Consider the following 22,452-nt stretch of genomic DNA (forward strand, 5'->3'; position numbering starts at 1 on the left):
GTCCTTTCTCTTCTGCCACCTTCTTCCAGTAGCCACGGCACTTGGGCAGGAACACTATTCCCGGATCTAAGGGGTATGGTCGAAAGGAGTTTTCATTCAAAATGAATCAGTTTGGATTCCAGCCTGGCTGTGTTTCTAGCTGTGCACCTTGGGCAGGTCATCTCCCTTCTGTGGACCTCAGTTTCTTCCCTTGCAAAAAGGGGGCAGTCGTTCCTATGGGCAGGGTCTGAGGAGTGATCTGGCTTATCTATGTTGAGCTCCCAGTTGCAGGCCTGGGATAGAATAGGCCCCCGCAAATGCCAGCTGAGGGGCGTGTGACTCCCCAGTGGGTCAGGACTCTGGAAGGGTCTCCTGGGCTGGGGGACGGAGGTGACTGTTTCCCAAAGCATCTGGCAGCTTGGCCCCAGCGTGTTCCTTCCCATTCTCTGGACCTCGGCGACTTTGGCTGCATGTGCTTCTGGCAGGGCAGCTGGGAGGCCTAGTGGTCCTCAAATTTGGGGTCCTTGGAGAAGGTGCCCCGGGTGCCCTCCTTGGGAAGCACACGGACAGGCCGGGCATTTATAGAGTGTGGGAGGGTCCTTGGGCAGCTGTATCTGTTTAATGCCAAGAAGCCAAGTTGGTTTAATATGATTGTAGCTGCTGCTTTGATAAATCAAAATAATTAAAAATAATAAATTTGATTCCTCAACCAACAGGCTGTGTGTGGGCCCAGGGGCTGGACTGACGAGCTAGGGCCGGGGAAGGGGGAGGGGGCACTGGGACACAGGAAGGCCTGTCTTTGTATGGGGAGGTGGGCATGAGCTCTGCAATCAATTAAGGAAAGAGTTTTTCAGCAGAGCTGTTGGCCAGCCTGGGCTGGAGCCTCAGCTGGGCCTGCCGCTGGCTCTGTGGCCTCAGGCCAACCTCGATTTCCTCATCTGTCCCAATGGGGTGATAGTTCCGCCCACCTTGCAGGGCCGTGTGAGGAGTCAGGGCTCTGCTGAACCCGTGGTCAAGCATGATGGGAACATTGGTCGGCCCCGGGTTGTGGGCATCAGTGGCCCCTCTCGGCCCCGTCCTTGTACCCCGTGTGGACACTGCAGTGGCTGAAGCCACCAGATGTGTTCACAGCAGTGAGCAGCCCTGTAGGCCCAGCAGTTTACTGGGGGCTCCTCCTGCAGCTGCCGGCTGGTGTCCTAACACAGGACTGTGCTGTTTGTGAGGACATCCCGTCTACTGATTGCTCCCTCTGGTTCCGAGTTGGGGCAGGAAGCACGTGCCACCTCCCTGTGGACCTGAGGCCCTGGTCAGGGTGCCGGCGGCTCTGACGTGGGTGGGTGGGAGTTGGAGAGGGCAGCCCGCCCCTTGGTTTCCCCCACTCCCCACATCCTCCAGAGCCGTATTTGGTGTCTGATCCACAAGAGCCTGAGCAGCTGGAAATCTGAACTGAGTGGAGGGGGCAGGGGCTGGTGGGAAGGGAGGGACAGGGTGTCTGTCTCTTTAAATGCACTTTGTGTCAGTGTGATAAGGAATTTGATGGCTTTATCAGAAATACCAAAGCTTTATTTAGCAGGGTGAGGCTCACACCACTCAGCTCCACACAATCTGCTGATAAATTGCAAAAAAGAAAAAAACCCAACATCTCACCAACACCCAGCACAGCAAGAAAGGAAAGACGAGGCAGAAGGAAGGGCAGGAAAGCAAAGTTGGGAGTTTGGGGGGATTGTGGAGTTGTCGGGAGTGGGGCGGGTGCGCTGAAACTTCAGGGACTTCCTTGCAAGGACTGATAGGCAGGCCTTCTTCTACTCTCCACCGGTGACCTTTGTAGATTTTTCTGTTATTAAGTAAAAAAGACAATAATTATTTTCAACCTTCTAGAGAAAGGGCTGGTTACAGAGACGTGTCATTTATCTCCTGCTCCTGACCCTCCCCCCAGCCCAGCTCACCCAAGGCTCTAGGTGAATCCTTCAGGTTTCCCGGCTGGCTGTGCTGGTGAAGGCAGAGCCAGCCTTGGGATGGGGGGATGGGGGGATGTAGGAGGGACCGTCAGGGAGTAAGGAGCTGCCCCTCATTGCAGCTCTGAGGAAGGTGATCCCCACTCCGTACAACATGGCCGTGGCCAAGGAAGCTGGGGAGGGGAGGGCGTGAGACAGCCTGTGTAGGACAGAACTCCATGCCCAGGGTGAGGTCTCCACCCAGGTCACAGGGGCAGCCGAGGAGCTGTGGCATGGACCTGCCTACCTGCCACATTCCAGGACTTTCCTGCCAGTTGGGCGGCTCTGGGGGAGCGCCCCTACCCTGGCCACTCAAGGTTTCTTGTGCCTCTGGAGGGTCAACAAAAGAGGAGAACGACATTCCCATTTCTGTTGTCAGCCTTGAGCCTTCTCTCTGCGCCCCGTGTGTGTACTCCTGCCCCTGCTTTGTCTGGAGGAGCCCCATCCCCTGCTCTGGCCTCTGGTCAGCGCACAGGCTCAAGTGCAGCAGCCCTTGCTGTTCCCCTTGACTGTCCACACTGCTCCCCGTGCCCTCTGTTCCCCCAGGAGGCTTTTGATGTGAACCAAACAGATTTAAGCTCACGGTCCCCCATCCACGCCCCTCTGAACGTGCTGTAAGGTTTTACCTCTTCCGACCAGCTTGTGCATATGATTTCCTCTGGAAACTGAGTCAGGCGTCAGCGCTCTGGGTCCACCTGAGAGCCGTGTAGAAGGGAAGCTGGGTGTTGGGCGTTGTGAGTAGTGGAGAAGGAGGCCCCTCTGCTTCCCCGGCGTCCTGGGGGCCTGTCCTCTGGCTGGCTGCACAGGAGTGCTTCTCCTGGCCCACCTGCCCAGCTCCCGCGCTCCTCACCCCTTTCTAATGGCTCCACAGCCCGGCAGAGCCAGGGCTTGGGGTTCTCACCGCAGGCCCTGCCCACCCCATGTTCAGGGCTGCTTCTGCTGTCCCTCCACCCAGTGTTCCTCTTGGGGCCCCCCAGGCTCTGTTGAGGAAGGGAGGTCTCTGCCCAGAGGGGTGTCCCCAAGCATGGCCGAAGGGCCAAGGCTTTCCAGAGCCCACGAGCTGACCCCTCAAACAGGATGGAAGCTGGGCAAGGCCAGAGAATGCTTCACGGGCAGTTAGGGGGCCCAAAGTCAGGCTGACCGAAGGCAGGGGTAAGCAGAGTTCGAGAATAACTTTGCACCCTCTCCCGAGCCAAGGAGGTCTGAGCCTGTGCGCTCCCTAGAGGTGGAGAACCAGAGGGAGCCCCAGCCAAGGTGAGGCCGGCAGGCCTAGCGCTAGCGGCAGGTCAGTCTCATAGGAATTCCTCGGCTTTAGATAGTGGAGCAACAGGATTAGCCCAGCTGCTCAGAGAGGGGAAATTCGGGGCGGAGAAACAGGGGAGCTTGGAGGAGAGGGTGGAGGCTGAGCTGGCCAGGGAAGGGCAGAGGGTGGAGGAAGCTGCAGAAAGGCAGCAGCTGGGAGACAGACAGGAGGAGTAAATGGAAGTGACAGGGTCAGGCCAGACCTTTGTCCTGCAGCCTGATTAGAGAGTCTGCCCTGGATTTCTGAAACTTTGGGATGTTGTCCGACAAACTGGAGCTTAATTCTGTCAGAGCGCTGGGGAGATTAGAATTGACATCCTGGGAGCACATTCCTGGCTGGGCAGAAATCCAGCCCCTGCTGGGAAAAACCTGTGAAAGCATGGCCAGCCCAGTGGTGGTGGCAGGGGGTGCCCGTCGGCCCTAGTGGCCACTCCAGGCTCGTGGGCCAGAGCCAGGAGCCTTTGGAAGGCTGGACTGTGTCGCTGGAAGGCTCTGGCCTAGTGGAAAGAATGGAAGCCCAGCAGAGCCACCTCTGAGTCTAAATCCTGGTTCTGGGCCTTTTCCTAGCTGTGTTGCCTTGGGAAGAAAGCTTCACTTTGTTGAGCCTCAGTTTTCTTGTCTGTAGAATGGGCCCACTAAGTCTGCCTTCTGGGTCCACTAAACCTTCCTTTCCTTTGAAGTGGGAGGCATAACCTTGGGGAGCCGAGAGGGATGGGTCAGACTTTTTTTTTTTCTTTCTTTGTTTTTTTTGGCCTCGCTGCGCGGCTTGCGGGATCTTAGTTTCCTGACCAGAGATTAAACCCAGGCCCATGGCAGTGAAAGCGCCAAGTCCTAACCACTGGACCACCAGGGAATTCCCGGGTCAGACTTTTCTTCACGCTCCGCCACAGCAGAGCCAGGGCCTGCTGTAGCACAATGAAGATTTCCCTCGCTGAGCCCCCTTTGCTGGTCGGGCAAACCCAGGGAGTGTCATCCCGACAGACTGCTCCAGCTCAGCATGTGGAAGCTTCCTGCCCCTTCACCAAGGGGGTCGCTTCCAGCAACCAGCCCACGTCAGCCATGAGAGGCCCGCAGGAACCCTTGGAGATGGCCGCATCCCTCTTGAAGAGCTCCCAGGAATCCCCTGCTGAAACTAAGTGAGCCCAGGGAAGCAACACAGGCCTGCTCGCCATACCAAGAGACCGGCTTGGGGGACTGGAGTGAGGGCCTAGCACCGTAGCCCCAGAGCAGGCTGTTTGTAGAAGAACAGAGTACCCCTCCCCACTTCCCTCCTGATTCTAATGGCTTTCAAATATTGGTAAATATTTTGGCTAATGCAGGCTCTCATGGCAGAGAGCAAAGCTGTCTGCAGTTCAGGACCTACAAATTATTTATTAAAGATTTGAGATGCAGTGCAATTATGTGGAAAGAACCCAAAAAATTAAATAAATAAGTAACAAAATAAATAAATAACAGCCATACTGGCCTCTTGAAGGCTTGGGGAGCTGCATACATGATTGCCGTCTTGATGAAATCCCCCCGGATGTAATGAGCTGATTTTCTGCTGTTAATATTGCATCTGCTGATGAAGGATTCGTTAGGATAATGGAACGAAGCTAAAATATAAATGACTCCCTGTCAAGAAGCAGCTTTTGTTTGTTGATCTCCTGACAGTTCCCGGGCCAAGGCAGGGGTTTCTGTGCGCACACGCATTCGGAGCAGCTAGGAGGGCAGGCTGAGGGCTTGGAGGGCTGTCCCAAGGGCCTGGCTCCCTGGTTATCCTCAGCTTTTCCTGCAAGGTGGAACTCCCCATCCTTGGGGAGCCTGAGAGCCCTGTGGGTGGGGAAGTCATTGACTCAGACCCTCTTTCCCCACGTGGGGGGCAGCGTGTTGCACTAAGATGCTGGGCAGCAGCACAGGTTGTCTGGGGAGCCCGGCGGAGAGATGGATGGAGTGGGCCGTGCGTGTTGGGATTCACACGCGAGAGGAGCCAGGCCATGTGTGCACAGAGGAACGGCAGCGCTGGGGAGACGGCATCGTGGGCTCTTGAGTGACGTGTGCCTCCATCTCTGGAGGCACCCTAGCCTTCCCATGTTGTCTTTTTCTTCAGCGCATCTGTGAGACCTAGGAACGCCTCGGGCGGGAGCGCACGCCGTTCTTGAGGACAGGAAGGAGAGGGGACCCGTCTGAAATTAGGATGATTCACTTTCCACCCCCTTGCTTGGCTTGTCTAATACTCATGCTGAGCTGCCACTTGGGAATAGCCTTCTCCTCGCCTGCTGCTGCTGCCTTTTCTCCTTCTCTTCCTCTTCCTCCTCCTCCTCCTTCTTCTTCAGCTATATCACTTTACTTTATTGTGGTAAAATGCACATAACATAAAATTTACTGTTGTAACCATTTTAAACTGTACAATTCAGTAGCATTAAGTACATCCACAGTGTTGTGCAACCATCACCAGTATCTGGTTCCAGAAGTTTTTCATCACCCCGAACAGAAACTCTATACCCATTAGAAGTCACTCCCTATTTCCCCCGTCCCCTGACAACCACTAATCTGTGTTCTGTCTCTATGGATTTGCCTATTCTGAATGTTTCATATAAAGGGAATCGTATAATATGTGGTCTTTTGCGTCTGCCTTCTTTCACTTAGCGTAATGTTTTCAAGGTTCATCCGTGTTGTAACCTGTATGAGAACTCCATTCCTTTTCACGGCCGAATAATATTCCGTTTTGTGGGGACCCCGTGTTGTTTATCCGTTCATCTGCGTTGTGTTCACCTTTTGGCTGTTGTGAGTGGAGTTGCTACGAACATTCGTGTACAAGTTTTTGTTTGAGTCCCTGTTTTCCAATCTTTCGGGTATATACCTAGGAGTGGGATTGCTGGACCTCTCCCCAGTTTATTAAATGCAGGGCCCCTGAAAGCTAGTAACAGGTGATATTTGTTGAGCACTTACTGTGTGACAGACCACGGTGCTGTGTGTTATCTCAGCGGGTCTTCACAACAACTGCAGAACGGAAGCTCCGTGAGGACTGTCTCTGGTTACCAGTGTTCTCCAGGTCTAGGACAGTACCCAGCATATAGTAGGTGTTGAAGAAAAATTACTGAATGAAATGCATTTGAGGTGGGGCTCATACCGCGCCCCCCCTTCAGTTGAAGAAGCTGAGGCCAAGAGAGGTTAAGCAGCCTGCCCCGGCAGACACCATGGAGGGTAAGTGGCAGAGGCAGGATTCAGACCTGGGTCTCACCTCCTCTGCTGTTTCTCGTGGAAGCTGTGTATTTTATCTTCCTCGGGCCTAGCACAGTGTCATGTGCACAGGACGCACTCAGTGTACGTCCTGACGATCACTGTGGAGCCGGGACGGGGAGAGATCTAAGCCAATGACCTGGAGGAGGGCTGGGCAGGGCCCGGAGCAGGTGTTGTCTTTCCGTACATCTGTCTGGTGGAACGCGCCGTCTGTCCAAGGAGGCACCGCCTAGCCCACATTGAGCCCTGAGCTGCAAAGACCGCATTGGACGCACCGCTCCCAGCACCCCAGAGAAACCTTCTTGCCGACATCTTCGCCAGATCTCTTCCTCACCTTGACCTCCAAGGCCCTTAGACGGGGAAGAGCAAAACCAGCCGCTCACCTGGACCCGTCTTTCTGGGGACAGGATGGGTCCCACCAGGAAGATCTTAGCCACCTCCGCCTGGAGTGGTCAGGCAGGGCCTCTGGGAGATGGAGGAGTTTCTTCCCCCTGCGGGGGCTCAGGAAAGGTGGGGAGGCTGGCCCTTCTCCTGCAGCCCTGAGAGAGTAAGGCACAGCCTTCCATCACAGTCCTAGTTCATGGCGGGGCCTGTCTCAGTTTCTGAGACGGGAAAAGAGAGAGGGCAAGCCAGGCGTGAGGACCACACAGGGCAGCATCCAGTAATAAAGGAACTAAGGGCCTGGGCAGGGAAGGTGTGAGACCGAGAGAGCAAGCTAGAGGTGTTGGACCAGCAGAGGCTTCAGCCCCCGCGGGACGGGCGGGTCAGCTGGGTACCTCTATGAGCCAGGACTTCCGAGAACAAGGTGGGAAAACCCCTTTCCTGCCCCCAGACTACTAGATCCTTCCTCTTGACCCTGTACAGGGTTTTAAGGAGCCTGGCCAAATTTCAGCCCAGACTGTGTTTGCAGACCACTGCCTGCCTCCTCAGAGCCAATCCGGAGGCCTGGCGCTGACCCCCGGCTGTCCCCGGCCTGCCTGCGGCTGTTGGGCTCCTTCCCCTACGCGGACGGACAACCTGCCCCGGCCGCCGCCTCCTCCAGATTCGGCACCTGCTGGATCGTGCGTGCCCTCGGTCCCTCATTGTCCTGCTAACCACTGTGTAGAAGTTTGGGGCTTCCTTTGACCTTTCCGTTGTGCCTGGTTCTGCGGCGCCCACCGGGCTGACAGCCGGCCCTGGCGTCATTGCCGGGGCAACAGAGTGGCCCCTGCCCGTGGCCCTGCGCCCACAGCACTTTCATTCTCTTTCTTTCTTTCCTCCTCGTTCCTCTCTCTCTCTCTCTCTCTCTTTCTCTCTCTCTCTTTCTCTGTCTTTCTCCTTCTCACTCTCTCTCTCTTTTTTTTTTTTCTTCACTCTTTTAACATGGTTTTCCTAAAAAGTTTTTTAATCAATCAAATTTGAGGCAGAAAATAGGTTTTGTCACGCCTGGTCCCGGGGTGGTTTGGCTCTCACTCAGGCTCCTGACAGCTCCTCAATGCAGGAAGGAGGCCAAACAGAATATTTCTCGGGGAAAGTGCCCGTTTCCATGACACTGCCCCTTGTTGTCTGTGCTGCCCCCCTCCTCAAGCTGCCCGCTGACACGGCCTCAGCCCTGTGAAAGGGCCCGGCCTGGAGACGGACGGGGTGTGTGCGGGTGCCGGAGGGGGCAGGAGACAGCGTGGGGGGGCGGGGTAGATGGGCCGCGACAGCTGCCCCGAGCCTCCCCTCTGTGGCCTGCGAGGGCTGGGGAGCAGGTAGGGGCGGCAGGGTTGAGGAGCCTGGCCCGGTGCTGCGTAATCAGCTGCGCCTCATAAATGTGGAGCCGGGGAGCCCGGGGTGAGACGCTCGGAAGCCACGTCCCGGATGGTCGGTGGCTCCAACCAGAGGGGACTGCAGGCGGATGAGGCCTCTTCGGGTCCTGGTACGCTGGTCACAGCAGCTTCTTCACCCTTCCCTCTCCCCCTTCCCTCCTCTCCAGCCTTTCCCTCCACCCACCCCCCCCCCGCCCGCGGCAGCCCCCTCCCTACCATCTTTGGTGCCCTTCCTGCCCTCCCTCAACTCCAGCACCTCCTGTGCCTCTGGTCCCCTCCAGCTCCCAGGCCCACGGTCCCCCACTCCGAGCTCCCTGCAGGCCCTCCGCGTCTTCCCTCTCTACCCCACTTTCCCTCTCCTCCTTCCCACCTCGCCCTTTCACCCTCTCCCCTCTCTTCTACTCTTCTTGCTCTCTTTTATAATTAATGATTAGTTTTAATTGGTTTGCTTAGGCAGCCTGACAGCAAATGAACAGAAGCCAGCCCAGGGCTGCCAGGCTCGGGTGAGAGACCACTGCACTTCCGAACCGAACCGGCCGGGGGAAGGCAAGGGCAAGGCTGACCTGCAGACTCTGCCTCAGGCCCCGGCTCTCAGCGGGTGGGTCAGGCCACACCTGGGCTGGCGCAGTGGCCAATGGGAAGAAGGCAGGAGGATCTTCACACACAATCCGGGCTCTTGGGCTCTCGTCTGTCAACTTTCTCTGTGTGCTTTGTTCTTATTCTCCTCCTCCTATCCCCCTCCATGCTCTCATTTATGTAAGACATTGTCCACATCTTCCGAGATTAGGGTCCGGTAAAAGGAGAGCAGGGGCCCTGTCTTTAGACTGGGACAGGGCTTAGTTCCGATGCCTCCCTGTGGACCTATGGGGTTAGCAGCTTGACACGTCGGGGCCAAGGTCTTGCTTTGTCACATAGACAGGAGGGAGCAGGTAGCAAGGCTTGTGGTCACTGTTAGCTCAGCTGCCTGCCTACAGTCAGCCACTACAGCCCGGAAGCCAAACAGACCTGGCTCTGTTTCTGATTTACCGTGGACCTCTGCATAGAACTCAACCTCTTGGTCCTCCGTTTTCTGGTCGGAGCACTTAGGTTGAAGAACGTTGGATGAGTGCAGGATGGGTGGATGGGTGGACGGCTGGCGGAGAGTGGCTGTGTTGGCCGGGATCCCTGAGCACGTTACTTCTGTTTCTTAGCCTGGAAGGGTTGCACTTAACTTCAGCATTCCTAAGTGTTGGGGCTCCTGGTCTCCTCTGTGTTTCCCACCCCGGCCTTGCAGAATCCTTCCTTAACTGCAGCAGCTTTCTGGTTCTCTGCCAGGCCCTGGCTGTGCCCAGTCACTCACTCACACAGGCCAGAACCAAACAGCGGGAACACTGAGAGGCAGAGAGTGACAGGGGAAGATGCCCGGGCAGGATGGAGAGAGAAAGTTGAACTTCTCAGGTCCCCACGGGGGTTCCAGAATCCACCCAGTGTCCCAGATCCCACCCAGAGACAGCCTCCCTGCTCCCGTCCGCCAGGCCGCCTGCCCCAGGGCCAGGTGAGGGGCAGGACCCCGGTTCACGTCCTGGTCCCCGCACGGTAAGCATCTCTGCCCCTCCCCATCCCTCGTCCACCCCCAGCCAACTCCTGGAAAGTTTCCTCCCCGATTGTTCTGTGTGATCAGATCTGCAAGTTGCTCTCTAAGCTTCTTGTCACATTTTGACTTAATGAAGTGCAACTGCTGAGGGATTTGGGTTCAGCGCTCCGGTCTCCCGCGCTCCCGTGTTGTCAGAAAACAGGGGTGGTTGGGGACGGCAACACCGCACTGCGAGTCGTTATCATTCCGGTCAGTCTGTTTAACACAAAATTAAACAAAGAACTAATTAGTGCCTCATGAATTAATAAATGCACAGTTGCTGGGGAGGATGGGAGGGGAGAAAAAGGTGCTGGAAGGGAGATACTGGAGTTGTGGAGTTGGGGGGCTTTGGAGGTTCAAGGGAGGCTGGCCGGGGTGCCTTGAGAGATCTCAGGCGGGCGGGTGTGGGATGGACCGGACAGCGATGACGCCCCGCTGGGCCCCTGGGCGGGCTGGCTGGGCTGTGAGCTCTGACAGCCAAGCCTGCCCAGCGCCTCTCAGCGGAGGCCCAGGGTCTCTCTCCCTTGCCCCGTGGCCCAGCCCTGTTGGCCTCCACTTCATCCAGCTCTCCTCTCCGACTGCTTGTTTTTTCCACTCTCCCCACCTCGGCCCCCTCTTCCATCTCAGCAGGGCTCCCCTTTCCTCTCTGCTGCCCCGTCTCTCTGTCCGCGCAGCTCTCTGCAGAATCTTAGCTTCCTACCATCTGGGTCAGATGGGCATCAGAGGCCCATGGGGTAACCCCGCCAACGGCTCGATGCCCACCAGAGCCCGGTGTCCAGCAGGGTGGGCTCTACCTCAGTGGGCACCCTCCGCCCAGGCAGCCCAGCAAAGGCAGCGAAAGCTGGCAGAGGACCCAGCCCTCCTTAGGCGGATGCGTCAAGTACAATTAGCATTATCTGTCTAAATATGCCCTGGGAATGGGAGGGCGGGCGGCAGAACTGGGTGGCATTCCCGGAGCCCTGTACAAGGTCACCTCACCTCTCGCAATCCCCCCAATCTGATTTGGGGATTACACAGCCTAAGGAAATTGGTGTTATTCCTCTTGCATCATTGATAAGCCACAAAGGAGGGAGTAGGGAGAAAAAAAACCTAATAAACAGAAAACCCTTCCCGAGTATGGGTGGAGTTCTGAAGGCCCACGGGGTGGGAGTGGGGTGAGGTGGCCCGGCCTGGCTCGGGCAAGGGCAGGTGGCCCCAGGTCAGCAGGCAGAAGGCTCCTTGGGTTTTCTGTCCACACGAGGCATCTGTCCCATTTGAACCTGGCTCCCCAGACTCACGCGCTGGGCAGGAGGGCCTGGGCCTGGCAAGCTGGGCTGAGTCACGTGTTGGCTAAAGACCCCCTACCTTGCTGGGCCATTTTCCCTCTCCCTACGTGGGCCCCCGGCATGGCTTGTGACTCATCAGTAGGACCCCAGGGTGGAAGGTGCTGTCTGCAGCCTATTCCTGGGAGTTGAGGCCTCCTGGTGCCCTGGCCCCTGGTCCACCCTTGCCCCTCAGTCACCCATCTGCTGTAGATTTTCAGGGGCCAAGGGAAGAGAGTGAGGGGTGGGCGCTGCTGTAGCCTGTCATCGTCCCCAGGCCCTGCTGCTCAACCACTGCAGCTCCAGGGCAGCACCCCGACCCGCACGCCCGCACCTCTGCCTCCACGGAGGTGTGTGCGCTATGCTCTGACTTCCCTCTCTTTGGGTAGGGGTGTCCTGAGGACCATATTTCCACTGGGATCAGCCCCTGCTGCTTTCTGAATTTTTTCAAATTTTGGTCGGCACGTCCTTTCAGATGGGCCAACATCAGTGCCCACTCCGCGCGTCTGAATTTTTGACACCCTTGGCCACCCTGGAGCATCAGCCCCTTGGCCTGGGGGTGGCAGGGAGCCCTTGGGCACACACTGGGGAGTTGTACGCGTCCTGCCTTGAAAGGCTAAGAGGCTCTTCTCTGTCCCTCCCCAGGATGAAGTGACGCCCCCACTGCGAGAGAGGAGCCTCTAGGACCCGCTACAAGGTAAGGCCTGAGCCCTTCCCTGATCCGTGGGTCCTTCCCCCCAGTGGTGACCACGCACCTGGTACACGTGTCACCCTGGGCTGGGCCCAGTCGTGCCGAGCCCCCAGGGTGGGTCTGGAAGATGGAGACAGGGAATTGGAACCACACTGCCCATTTGAACCTGGCAGGAAAAGATGACCCCGGTAGAAGAGTCTCAGATTCGTTCTTAGGCTGGAAATGGGCTGGGGACCCGTGGATCGCTGACTCTGGGCGTGGAATGTGTTCAAGGCAGCATGAGGCAAAGGGGCATCTGTGGTGCCAGGGCTCAGCCGCCCGGCAGTACCGTGCCCAGCTCTCTGCAGTGCTGTCTGCCCGCTGTGGCTGCTGCCAGCTCTCCCTGGAAGCTCTGCTTGTAGCTCGTGCTTGGGGAACCGCGTGGACTTGAAAGCCCTAGAAGTCCTCTCTCCTGGGAAGCTCCCGGCCCTCCTTCTTCCGTGGGAGGCTGGCAGGGAGGAGGCCCCAGGCCCTGAGCCCAGACCAGGCTGCTGCCCTTCCCTTCCCCGGGCACTGGGCTCCCCTGGCCTGGCTGGGCCGTCACAGGCTGTCTCAGTTCTCGGGTGGCTCGAGGAACCTCGGGGCCACCGGGCCTCGGCCCCAGGCAGCGCTGTGTCAGAGGTGACCGGTGGAACGCCAGTGTTATGTAAATAGCGGGGCCTGCCCGGCGGGCGAGCTGGCTGGCTGCAGCCATCCATCATCTGTGCTCGGCGGGGCGGGGGACAGACACGGCACCGTGCGCCTGGCTCCAAACCTGTTTGTTTTCCCTTTGTCTCACGCATTTCGGGGGCCCGGCTGTGACCGGCTCTGGGTTTTGTCCTGCTGGCCCCCTCCCCCGGGAGGATGGGGGAAGGGAGGAGATTCGCGAGGCTCCCACCGCGGCATCCCTTTTGGACTTCAAAGGCTCCCCCAGCATTGTCTGTGCCGGCGGGCAGTGGCCCTGAAAACGTGATCAGAGGCGGCCGGTGTAGGGCAGGCCCGGCCCGCGCCCTGCGCTCTCACTGGGGCCTGTGGATTCCTCCCTTTGCCGCCAGCACCACCCTGGTTACAGCTCTGCTCCCTGGGCCTCTCTCCTCGCCTTTCTCTCCCCTGGCATCCCTTCTGGCCAGCCCGACCCTGCTGCTGCCCCACTCCCGTCCTCTCTTAGCCAGAGCCCAACACCTCTCTCCTGGCATCAAGACTCCTAGCATGTTGAGAGCTTCAACTCTCGGCCCCTTCATATCATCCCTGAGACTCTGAAGCACAGTGGAGGGCTTAGGATGCTGGGAGCTGGGATGGACCGGTTCCTGGACATCTGTTTCCCATCCAGCCCTTGTTCTCTTTCCCTTCTTTTTCTCCATCCTCTGCTGGTAATGAGAACCTGATTTCCTCCTGAGCCCTCTGCCCAGCCCTTCCTTCCACTTCTTGGCAAGGTTCAGATTGGCTACTTCTGTCCTGAAAGTCAGCCCCAGGTGCTTCCATTCTCTGGAGCAAGGCTTGGCAAAGTATGACCAGAGGGCCAAATTTGGCCCACTGCCTGTTTTTGTAAATAAAGTTTTATTGGGACACAGCCACACCCGCTCATCTGCATATCAGTTATGGCTGCTTTCACTCTATGATGGCAGAGCTGAGTAGCTACAACAGAGCATGTTTGGCCTGCAAAGCCTAGAATATTTATCTGGCCCTTTATAGGAAAAGTTTATTGTCTCTCCCTCTGGGGTTTCTGGCTCCTGCCCTTTGCTCTTTTTTTTTTTTCCAGTGGTAAAATATACACACCATGAAATTTACCATTGTAACCATTTTTAAGTGTGCAGTTCCCTAGCATTAAGTACGTTCACAGTGCTGTGCAACCATCATCCTGCTCTGTGCTCGTGTCTTGCTCTGAGGGGCCCAGGCCTGTACCTGAGGTTGCGGGGCTGCTTGCACTCCTGGTCCCTTTGGGGCTGCCCTTTCTCTCTCTACTCTTTGTAGGACCTCATCTCCTGCTCAGTCCCACCTACCTGGAAGTCCCGGCTTGTCCTCTCCTTGACAGCCACTGTCTCCTCAGATCTCTTGCTCCCAGGATCTAGGAGCCTTGTGTCTCCATCTTGTAGCCTTTAGCAAGTTCTCAGATCCACAGTTTCCTCTTCTGCAAGGTGAGCAGAATATCTACTTTGCAGGGTTATTGGGACAAGCGAGTGAGTTAATGGGGCCGAAGGTGTCTAGCCCGGGGCCTGACAGGTAGGCAGCGCCTGCGTTCCCTCCTTCCTTCATTCTTTTTCACCTGCCAGAGCCTGGGTCTCCACCATGCATGTAGGAGCCAGCAGTCATCCCTAGGCAGGTTCCATGCAGTCCCCCACCCCTGCCCCGGGACCACTGAGTCCCTCACCTTGGAGAAGCTGAGGCTCCTCGCTTGAGCGAGGGCCGTGGAAGAAAACGCCGCACGGGTGGTGGACGGGGAGTCACTGGAGTTCTCAGGTCGGTCCCGGGTCCTCCATGTCTGCTGCAGGGCCCTGGGAAGTCGCGTAACCTCTCGAGCACCAGTTTCTCTATCTGTAAAACGGAGCCCTGACCACCACGCTCTCTGCTTTGCAGGCTTGTTGCAAGTACGAACTAGGATGCGTAGGGGAAAGCTGTGGGGTCTGCTGAGAGCAAAGCAAGCCAAGGGAAGGGTCTGGGTCTGAACTTGGGCCCATTCTGGGGCAATTGGGACCCAGTCTGCAGTTCTGTGGAGAAGGCCCTGGACGTTACATGGTGGGCACACGCTCAGTACAGGGGCAGGGACCAAGGTTGCACATGACTAGCGCTGTGAGCTAATCTGGGAGCCAGGCTCCAAGCCCTAGAGGAAAGGCTGGCAGGGAGGGGGAAGGGGGGAGCGGGAAGGAAATTGAAGCTGCGCAGCAGTCAGGGGTCTGAGACGGGCTGGGAGCCGGGTCCCTGCACAGCTCACTAGTTGCCCTTTCCTGCTGCTTCTGCTGCCGTCTCTCTTACTGCCCTCTTTTCGCGGGCTCCTGGCCCTTTGTAGATCTGTTTTCCCCTCCAAGCCTTCTCTCTGCATCCCATTAGTTTCTCTTCCTCCTCACCTTCCCACCGCCCGTACTGCCACCCCCAACTCCATGGCGCTCTTTCTTTCTCCCTCTCTCTCCTTTTCATCTACTCCGAAGGCTTTACTTTACTTCCTTGTCACCCTAATTGATTGCATTAACCTTTCAGCGTATTGGATTTCCTCGGCATCGTGCAGAGAGCCCTGCGCAATATGCTTATAATCTGAGCCATAATGGACAGTTTGCAGTCAACAAGCCCCTTCTCCCATCTCTGCCATCGCTCCCGTTGACATCTCTCTTGCCCAGGCCACCATGGCCACTTCCCCTGCCAGCAGGGGTGGGGCAGTGGACTAGGGCTGGGAGGAAGCAGGCAGAGCTTGGACCCACCAGTGGATTTCCCTGCCTCTCCCCTCCTGGCTCTGCCCCCGGCCCTGCCTCTGCTTTTGCGAGCCCCCCAGGTCCTTGCCTTGTGAGTCTCTCTGCTCCTGGGACTCTCCGCCCAATGAGTGGCTGATGGAGCCAGCTTGGATTTGGCGAATAAGAGAGTCCCCTGTTTCCACCAAATGGTCCTCAGAGGAAACCTCGCTTGCCCGGGAGGCTTTGGGGAAAGGTGATGGTGACCACTTCAGGAGGTGGAGAGTAGCTGAGAAGAAGAGTCTGAGATCTCTGGGCTTGCCTGGCCCCTGAGCTAACCAGAGGCCTCTTTGGATCTTCTGGAAGCTGGGCCCACTCCTGGAAAGGTGTGGGAGTGCAGAGGAGACAGAAAGAAGGGGATCTGTCGAAGGCAAGGGAAGAGAGACAAAGACCCTGCTGGGGCTGGCCTGGGTGCTCAGGGCAGCAGCGGCCCCTCCCACTGGGCGAGGAAGCAGACTCGTGGCCACATTTGGGCCCTGGCTCCTACACTGGTCCCAGGATTGTGTGATTGGGATCCTTGGTGGGCGATGTCTCAGTCTCTGTTTCTCATCTGATGCTTGTCAGTAGCTTTGAGCAGACCCCCCTGGCTTTATCAAAGGAAGAGAGACGTGATCCCGGCAACAGGGCTGTAAGCCAGAGAGAAACCTCTACAGGGCAGGAGGGCTTGGCCTGACAGGAGAGTGGCACGGGAGAGGCGGGAGGAAATGAGAGCTGGCTTCTCAGGTTGGTAAGAATGGGCTCCCTCTGGTGAGTTCCCAGATGGGCACCTGCTCGTCCAGCATCAGGCAGAGGAGCCAGCCCATGCCAGCTGCCTGGTCCTGGGAATCTTAGTGAGTCCTGGCCCCGGAGGTCCTGGGCAGGGCTGCCAGCCCTCAGACCCGCAGCCCAGTCAGCTGAGTCTTCATTCATAACGGGATGGACGTCAGGTTGAATACATTAGTGTCAGGCCAGAGGAGCAGGATGGAAGCTCCCCTTAGCCCTGGTGATACTTCTTCTGTCTCGTACTGCTCTCTCTCTCCGCCCTCTGCCCATCATCTTCTCCTTCTGACCAACCCCCCTCCTCCCATCGCTCCATCACTCCGAAGGGCAGGCTTTGGCAAGAGGGGGCCAGACCTACGTTCTTCCCATCCTCTCCCAGTGATTTTGGGGGTGGGCAGAGGGCGCAGCAGGGAGAAACCGAGCAGCGAATTAAAGTTTGGTGATTGTCAGTGTCAGGAGAAGCTCAATAACCCTGTAACTAGTATGAAGGTGAATTCACGGTCTGCTGCACGTGGAAAATATGAGTGCTCTGTGAGACGGGGAGAGTGAGCACAGAGTCTGCCTGCCACGGGGGGCAGCCTCCTCTCCAGGGACGCGGGCGGGGAGGCAGGAGGAGGGCCATGCACTCGCCCATCCCTGCCAGGGAGCAGTCACCCAGGAGCCCCAACCAAGTACTGGGGGCGGGCAGCTCAGCTGCTTGACAACCTGCTGGCCCTGCCCCAAGGCCCCAGGCAGACATTTGTAAGCCCCAGCAGTATGAGTTCACGGATACCAGCCCAGGCCCCAGGATGCCAGCCCATCCTCCACGATCCATATGAGTGACTACTCGTGAATCCTTAGTGAGTGTTACTCTGTGCCAGGCTATGTGCTCTGTATGCCCTTATGACAGCTCGATGCAGTAAGTGCTGTTATCATTCCCCCTCTTTATCCCCACTTTTTTATAACCACTTTATTGAGACATAATTCACATACCAAGTGTACAGTTCAGTGGTTTTTAGTATATTCCCAAGGTTGTGCCACCATCACCACTATCTAATTTTAGACTATCTCCATCACCCCAGAAGGAAAGCCCGTACTCATTAGCAGTCACTCTCCATTCTCCCCTACCCTCAGCCCTCGGCAACCACTAATTATTATTGACTGTGATGCTGAGAAAATGGAGGCTCAGAGAGGGTCAGTGACTTGATTGAGGTTGCACAGCTGGCGAGAGATAGAGCTAGGCTTTGAACCCAGGTAGTGGGACTCCAGCGCCCGTGCTCTGTGAGGGACTGCCCGATGTCCTGGCTGCCTACCCCCCACCACGTGCCCTACCAGATGTTTCTAACAGCATGGGCTCAGGCGTGTATGAGCACCATGCAAACACGTAGGCCCAGGTGGCAACACGCATCTCTCTCCCCAGGTATACTTGGGATTCCACATAGAAAAAGTCACACGCCTCAGAAGGACAGCCAACCTCCCCTCTTCCCCAGCCAAGCTCCTGGAAGGGAGGGCTGGCGCACGAACTCGCAGCAGCAGGGGAGCCCAAGTGGCCAGTGAGACCTAGGTGGTTTGGAGCTTTAAGATGAAAAATCCCCATTATCTCCTGTAGCTGATAATTGCAACCGAAATAAAATGCCAACATAACATTCCAGAAAAGGCCCCTGCCCAGGTTGGGGCCACAGGCTGGGCCGTGTCCCTGGGGGCAATGCAACGAGCTCAGTTCCCCGCATCACACTTTCTCTGTTTTTTCTTCTCTCTCTTTCCTTCTGTCTTTTTGTCACTCCTTCTGCTTCTGTCCTGTTTCTTCTCGCCTTTTTTCCTCCTGCCTGCCTCTTTCTTCTTCACATGCCCACTTTCCCACCCCAAAACTTTAAAAAAAAACAAAAAAAAGCTTTTTGTGACCACACTCTTGCACTTGCAAAATTTGGGAATTAATGTGAAACTGTTAACTGCCTCTGATAAGAGAGAAATACAAGGATGAGAGACAAAGGGAAAGGTAGAGAATGAGTCTGTTGGATTTGGTTTGGGGTTTTTTCCTCCTTCTTCTCTCTCCCTCCAAAGCGGAGGATCCGGCCGGGCCAGTTTGGATATTTATTAAGAAAAAGCCAAAGATAATTAACTTTTTTGTTTTTGTTTTGTTTGCGGGTGCCTCCCCTGCTGGCACTCCTGACTGCCTGGCAAATTAAACCTGCTCCCTGCTCCCTGGGTGCTGGGCTGCTGGCAGCTTGGCTGCTGGCAGCTCAGCTCCTGGCTGCCCTGAAACTGCCGGGCCCAGCAGCTGCCCACCCAGCCACCCACCTTGGGTTTCAGATCTAAAGTCCCTTTATGCTACCACCGGTGCCACCTCCCCAGGCTCTTCTGACTCCTAGAGCAGGCTTTAGAGTTGGGTAAGTGGCCTGCGGGGGCGGGAGGGGGGTGGTGAGAGAGGAGGGGCTACCGTTGGGGTTATGGCCAACACTTCCCTAAAAGGAGATGGGGGCGAAAGAGTGAGCTCTCCCGCGGGGCAAGGGTATTCCTTCTGGCCAGTTCAGCCGGTCGGCTTCCCAGAAGAGGGTAAGAACAAGGAATGAGCTGGAAGTACAGGGAGAGGCCAAATTTGGGCCATGTCCATCCCCAGCTCTTCTCTCAGGAGGCTGGTACACAGCTAGGACCCATGGCTCCTGGGAATGCTCTGGAGAAGGCTCGGGGCCACGGAACCCTCCCATGATGTCTGGCCACCCTCAACATGGGGTTCCATCCTACTCCCACCTCTGACCCAGCCCAGGCCATCTGGGGGGCCCGCTGGGTGGTCAGAGAGCCGGCAACTAAGTAAGAAGCCGGCTGCCTCTGGTCTGCTGCCCTGAGGCCAAGCTGTGACCTGGGCCCGAGCCATGTCCACGGGCCATGAAGGTAGCATTTATAGACCTCACTCTCCGTGGGGGACAAAGTTGAGGGCATCTCAGGAGCCAGGACAGCCAGTGAGGACGCGGGTCCTCTCCAGGGGCCAGCCCAGCTCCAGCTGCTTGGGGTTGGAGGTGTGCTTTGCCCCTCTGTTAAATTAATACGCCTCAGCCCTTCCCCTGACAGGGCCCTCTCCTCCGCCCCCCTGGCTTCGTCCTCAACCTGGCAAGTAGGCAGCGGTGTGCTGTCCCTCCAGGTGGGGAACCTGCTTTGGAGCCGGGCACAGAGAGTAGGGCATTTTCCGAGGATTTTGCTGGCCCCCCTTTTTTTTCTCTGAAATATAAGGATGTGCAATTTTTTTGGTTTCAATTTAGCATTGGAGAATTTTATAATTTAGTAATTAAAATCTCTGATAGGCTTTAGAAATTGCGGCTAATTGAATTTAATGGGAAGATGATTTTCAATTTTATTTGATTACCGGGACCCCTGGCATCGGTATTTATGGGAAAAAAATGGGAAATGTGCTGTGTGGGCTAAGATGGCATAATTGAATTAGGGATAATCGGATTTCTCCGTCATGAATTTCACTATAATTTTCCTATAATTTTCCATTAGATATCTAGTTTACAAATATTCACAAAGAAATGAAGCTCTTTCGGAATGGAGATTGCTGGCTAACAGGATTACGGGGCTGAGCGTGCGGCCGTGCCAGCCCCTAGACCGCCATAATGCGATCCCTGTATCTGCCTTACACTTAGCCCGAGCCCGGCCTCAGCCCGTCGCTCCGCCACCCACTTTGCTGTGCCTGTCTGCTCTTTGTTTCCTCTTCATCCCTGTTCACCCCCTGCCCCGATACCCACCCATCTGGGGCCCATGACCTCTCGTGCCCTACTGGCAGGCTATCCCATCCCCGTGCCATGGCATCTGGGCTCTGCCCTCCATCCCCACCATCCTTCCCATCCACACTTCGCTCACTCAAGGCTCCCCCTGACCCCTCCCGCCGCCCGCCTGGGGAGTGCAGTCACACGCAGGCACACAGACTCCCCCGCAGGTGCGAACATGCTTGCTCACATGCACCCGCAGTCGTCTGGCCAAGGCTCCTGTGTCCTGGCCCAGTCGCCTCAGAGGGAACCAGTTTATTGGGATCCTGGGGTGGGGTGCAGGAACAAAAGGAGCTTTGTTCAAGTTTATGTGAAAGTTACAAATTCAAAATGAGAGCAGATAAAGCATGAGATACCTGGTGTGTAAGTAGGCTGGTGAGTGAGAAGGCCCCGGGCTCGGGAGGGAGAGAGAATGAGTGGGCAAACTGGGGATGCGAGGGCGCCGGGAGCCAGTGAGGGAAGGTTGTCCTGGGACAGCTGACAGGTTCCCCTGGACCCATGTGAGGGGCCTGGTGGGTGGCATTGCTGGGCAGGGCTCCACGTTTTCCCTTGGAGGCGGGGTGTGAGAGGAGGAGCTGGTGGCTCTGGGCCCAGGGCCTCGAGACCAGGAGGGATTGTGGCACTGGGCTTTCCATTCCCCGGGCCCGAGGCACAGAAGCTGTGTCCTGGCCTCAGGGTCGAAGAGGTGTTACCACATCAGGGTCCGCAAGGCAAAATGGGCCACAGGCTCAGAGGTGCCAGGGTCCTGGGCCTTGGTATGAGTACACACACGGAGAGCCAGAGAAATCGGGGGACCCCTCCATGACACGGCCTCAGCCTTCTCAGATGTCAAATCATAACATGCTAAGATGGCCTCATTTTCTGTGCCTCTCAGGAAGGCCCCTCGCTCTTGGGCAGAGCCTCTTAAGCCTGCAGTGGCTGATGGTGGCCATCGTCTTGGCAGAGCTGAGGCTCTCCGAGCAGCTCACGCCTCCCTCTACCACTGGCTGTGCTTGGCGAGCCCCTCTCGCCCGCCCTCCCTGTTCCCGCCCTCCTTCCGGCTCTCTCAGTTCTATCCCTTCAGCCATTCCTCTCCAGCCTTTGTCCACCAGAGGCCCCCAGGTTATTGTGCAGCCAATCCTGTTGGCCCTGCGTAAGTGACTGGAAGGCATGCCCTCCCATGCCCTGACCGCCATCAGCAGAAGCCCAGAAGGACATTCATAGGGAGCCCGTAGGCTGTGTGGGTCACATATGCAGGGAGCTCCCCATACGTGCACATTTCAGACGCACCCAGAAATCACCCTTCTACCCCTATGTCTTCAGGCTTCCTTCTACATCCCAGTTGCTCCGATGGGGAAGCAGACACTTCAGGATTGGGATTTGGGTTTGACTGACTGCTGTTACAACCCAAAGCTGTAAGCCTTGCTTTGGGGAGTCATGGGTGGGAGAACCCAGCGGCATGTGTGTACCCCAGAGCAGTCCTGGACACCGCAGTGCCCTCTCTGAGACCCCACCTGGGGAGAAGCTCATGGTCCTTGCTGCCTGGTTGCCCAGTGCCAGCAGTTGTACCAGCCTCTGGGGAGCACAGGGCTTGGTTTGTTTAAGGAGCTCTGCTCCCTTGTTCAGGGTTTTAGGGCTGGGGGACACTCAGAGCTCCTGGGCCTCTCCAGCTACTCGTCCTCCATAGGCATGGGGCAGGTCTGAAGGGTAGAGGGTTGTGTGACAAGCAGGAATGGGGGTTGCCAAGAAGGCAACAGGGAGAGCAGTCGAATGGGGGAGGGATGCTAATCTCCCTGTGAGGCCATTTGGAACTAAAGTGCAATTTAAAAAGTAAATAAGTAAATAAAGGGAGAAGAAAAATAAGGGGAACGTGGGAAAAAGAGTAGATTGTTAACTCCCTGACTTGCCCCAAGGCCTCCCTGGGCCCTTCCCTTTGCAAAATAGAAATATTGCAAAAATAGTCCAGCGCCATTTTGCTGAATGCTGCCCAAAGACCAGAGAAAAGAAAGCCTGGGTTCTGGTCCCCTCCCCTCATTGAAGGCAGTGTGGCCTCCCCTGAAACAGGAGAGGGGAGGAAGGCAGCAGGGGGGCTGCAGAAGGGACAGAGGGAGAGCTGGGGACAGTGAGATCCAGGTACTTCACAAGCAAAACTGCCCACCTTCCTGCTCGCCTACCTGCCTCCTTCCTTGCCCCCCACCCAGTGGGTAACTTAGATGACTAAAATTTAAGGAATCTCAACATATCTGGCTGCAGCAGGGACATCTGGGGACCGAAAGATACACCAAAGTGCTTTCTCTGAGGGGAAAGGAGGGCAAGGAGAGAAGTTGCCCTGGTCCAGCGATGAACTGGCAGACAGGAAATGCGGCGATGTCAGAGGGGCAGGTGGCAGGACGCTAGCTCCTTGGTTGAGGGTTGTCTGTGCCCTGTCTGCCAGGGCCCCGCATGGGAGGTGGCAGAGGCAAGAGGGCCGGTTGGCAGCCCAAGTGACAGCGCGGATCCGTGGTGGGGGCCCTCGGAGGACAGGCGGCCAAGGCAGGGTGAGGGATGAAGGAGGTGCCGTCCCCACTGCGGGCCTGGGGGCGGAACTGCGGGGCAGCGGGAGGAGGACGGCCTGGAGAGCAGTGATGT

At 56.9% G+C, this 22,452-nt stretch overlaps 1 protein-coding gene across 21 annotated transcripts in view; it reads left to right on the top strand.

The window, feature by feature from the left end:
- Positions 1 to 22,452, top strand: part of CASZ1 (castor zinc finger 1) — a 156,556-nt gene that overhangs the window by 76,901 nt on the left and 57,203 nt on the right. For 5 of the 21 annotated variants that reach the window (XM_082416740.1, XM_082416731.1, XM_082416734.1 and 2 more), the window contains one exon: positions 11,846 to 11,897. The exons of 14 other annotated variants lie outside the window; for them this stretch is intronic. The gene's annotated coding sequence lies outside the window, so the exon portion shown is untranslated. Of the gene's footprint in view, positions 1 to 11,845; positions 11,898 to 18,264; positions 18,472 to 22,452 lie in introns of those variants that run through there. 2 more of the 21 variants (XM_082416730.1, XM_082416729.1) reach the window with 2 other exon arrangements.

Source organism: Balaenoptera physalus, assembly GCF_965194825.1.
Source record: "Balaenoptera physalus genome assembly, chromosome: 1".
NCBI lineage: Eukaryota > Metazoa > Chordata > Mammalia > Artiodactyla > Balaenopteridae > Balaenoptera > Balaenoptera physalus.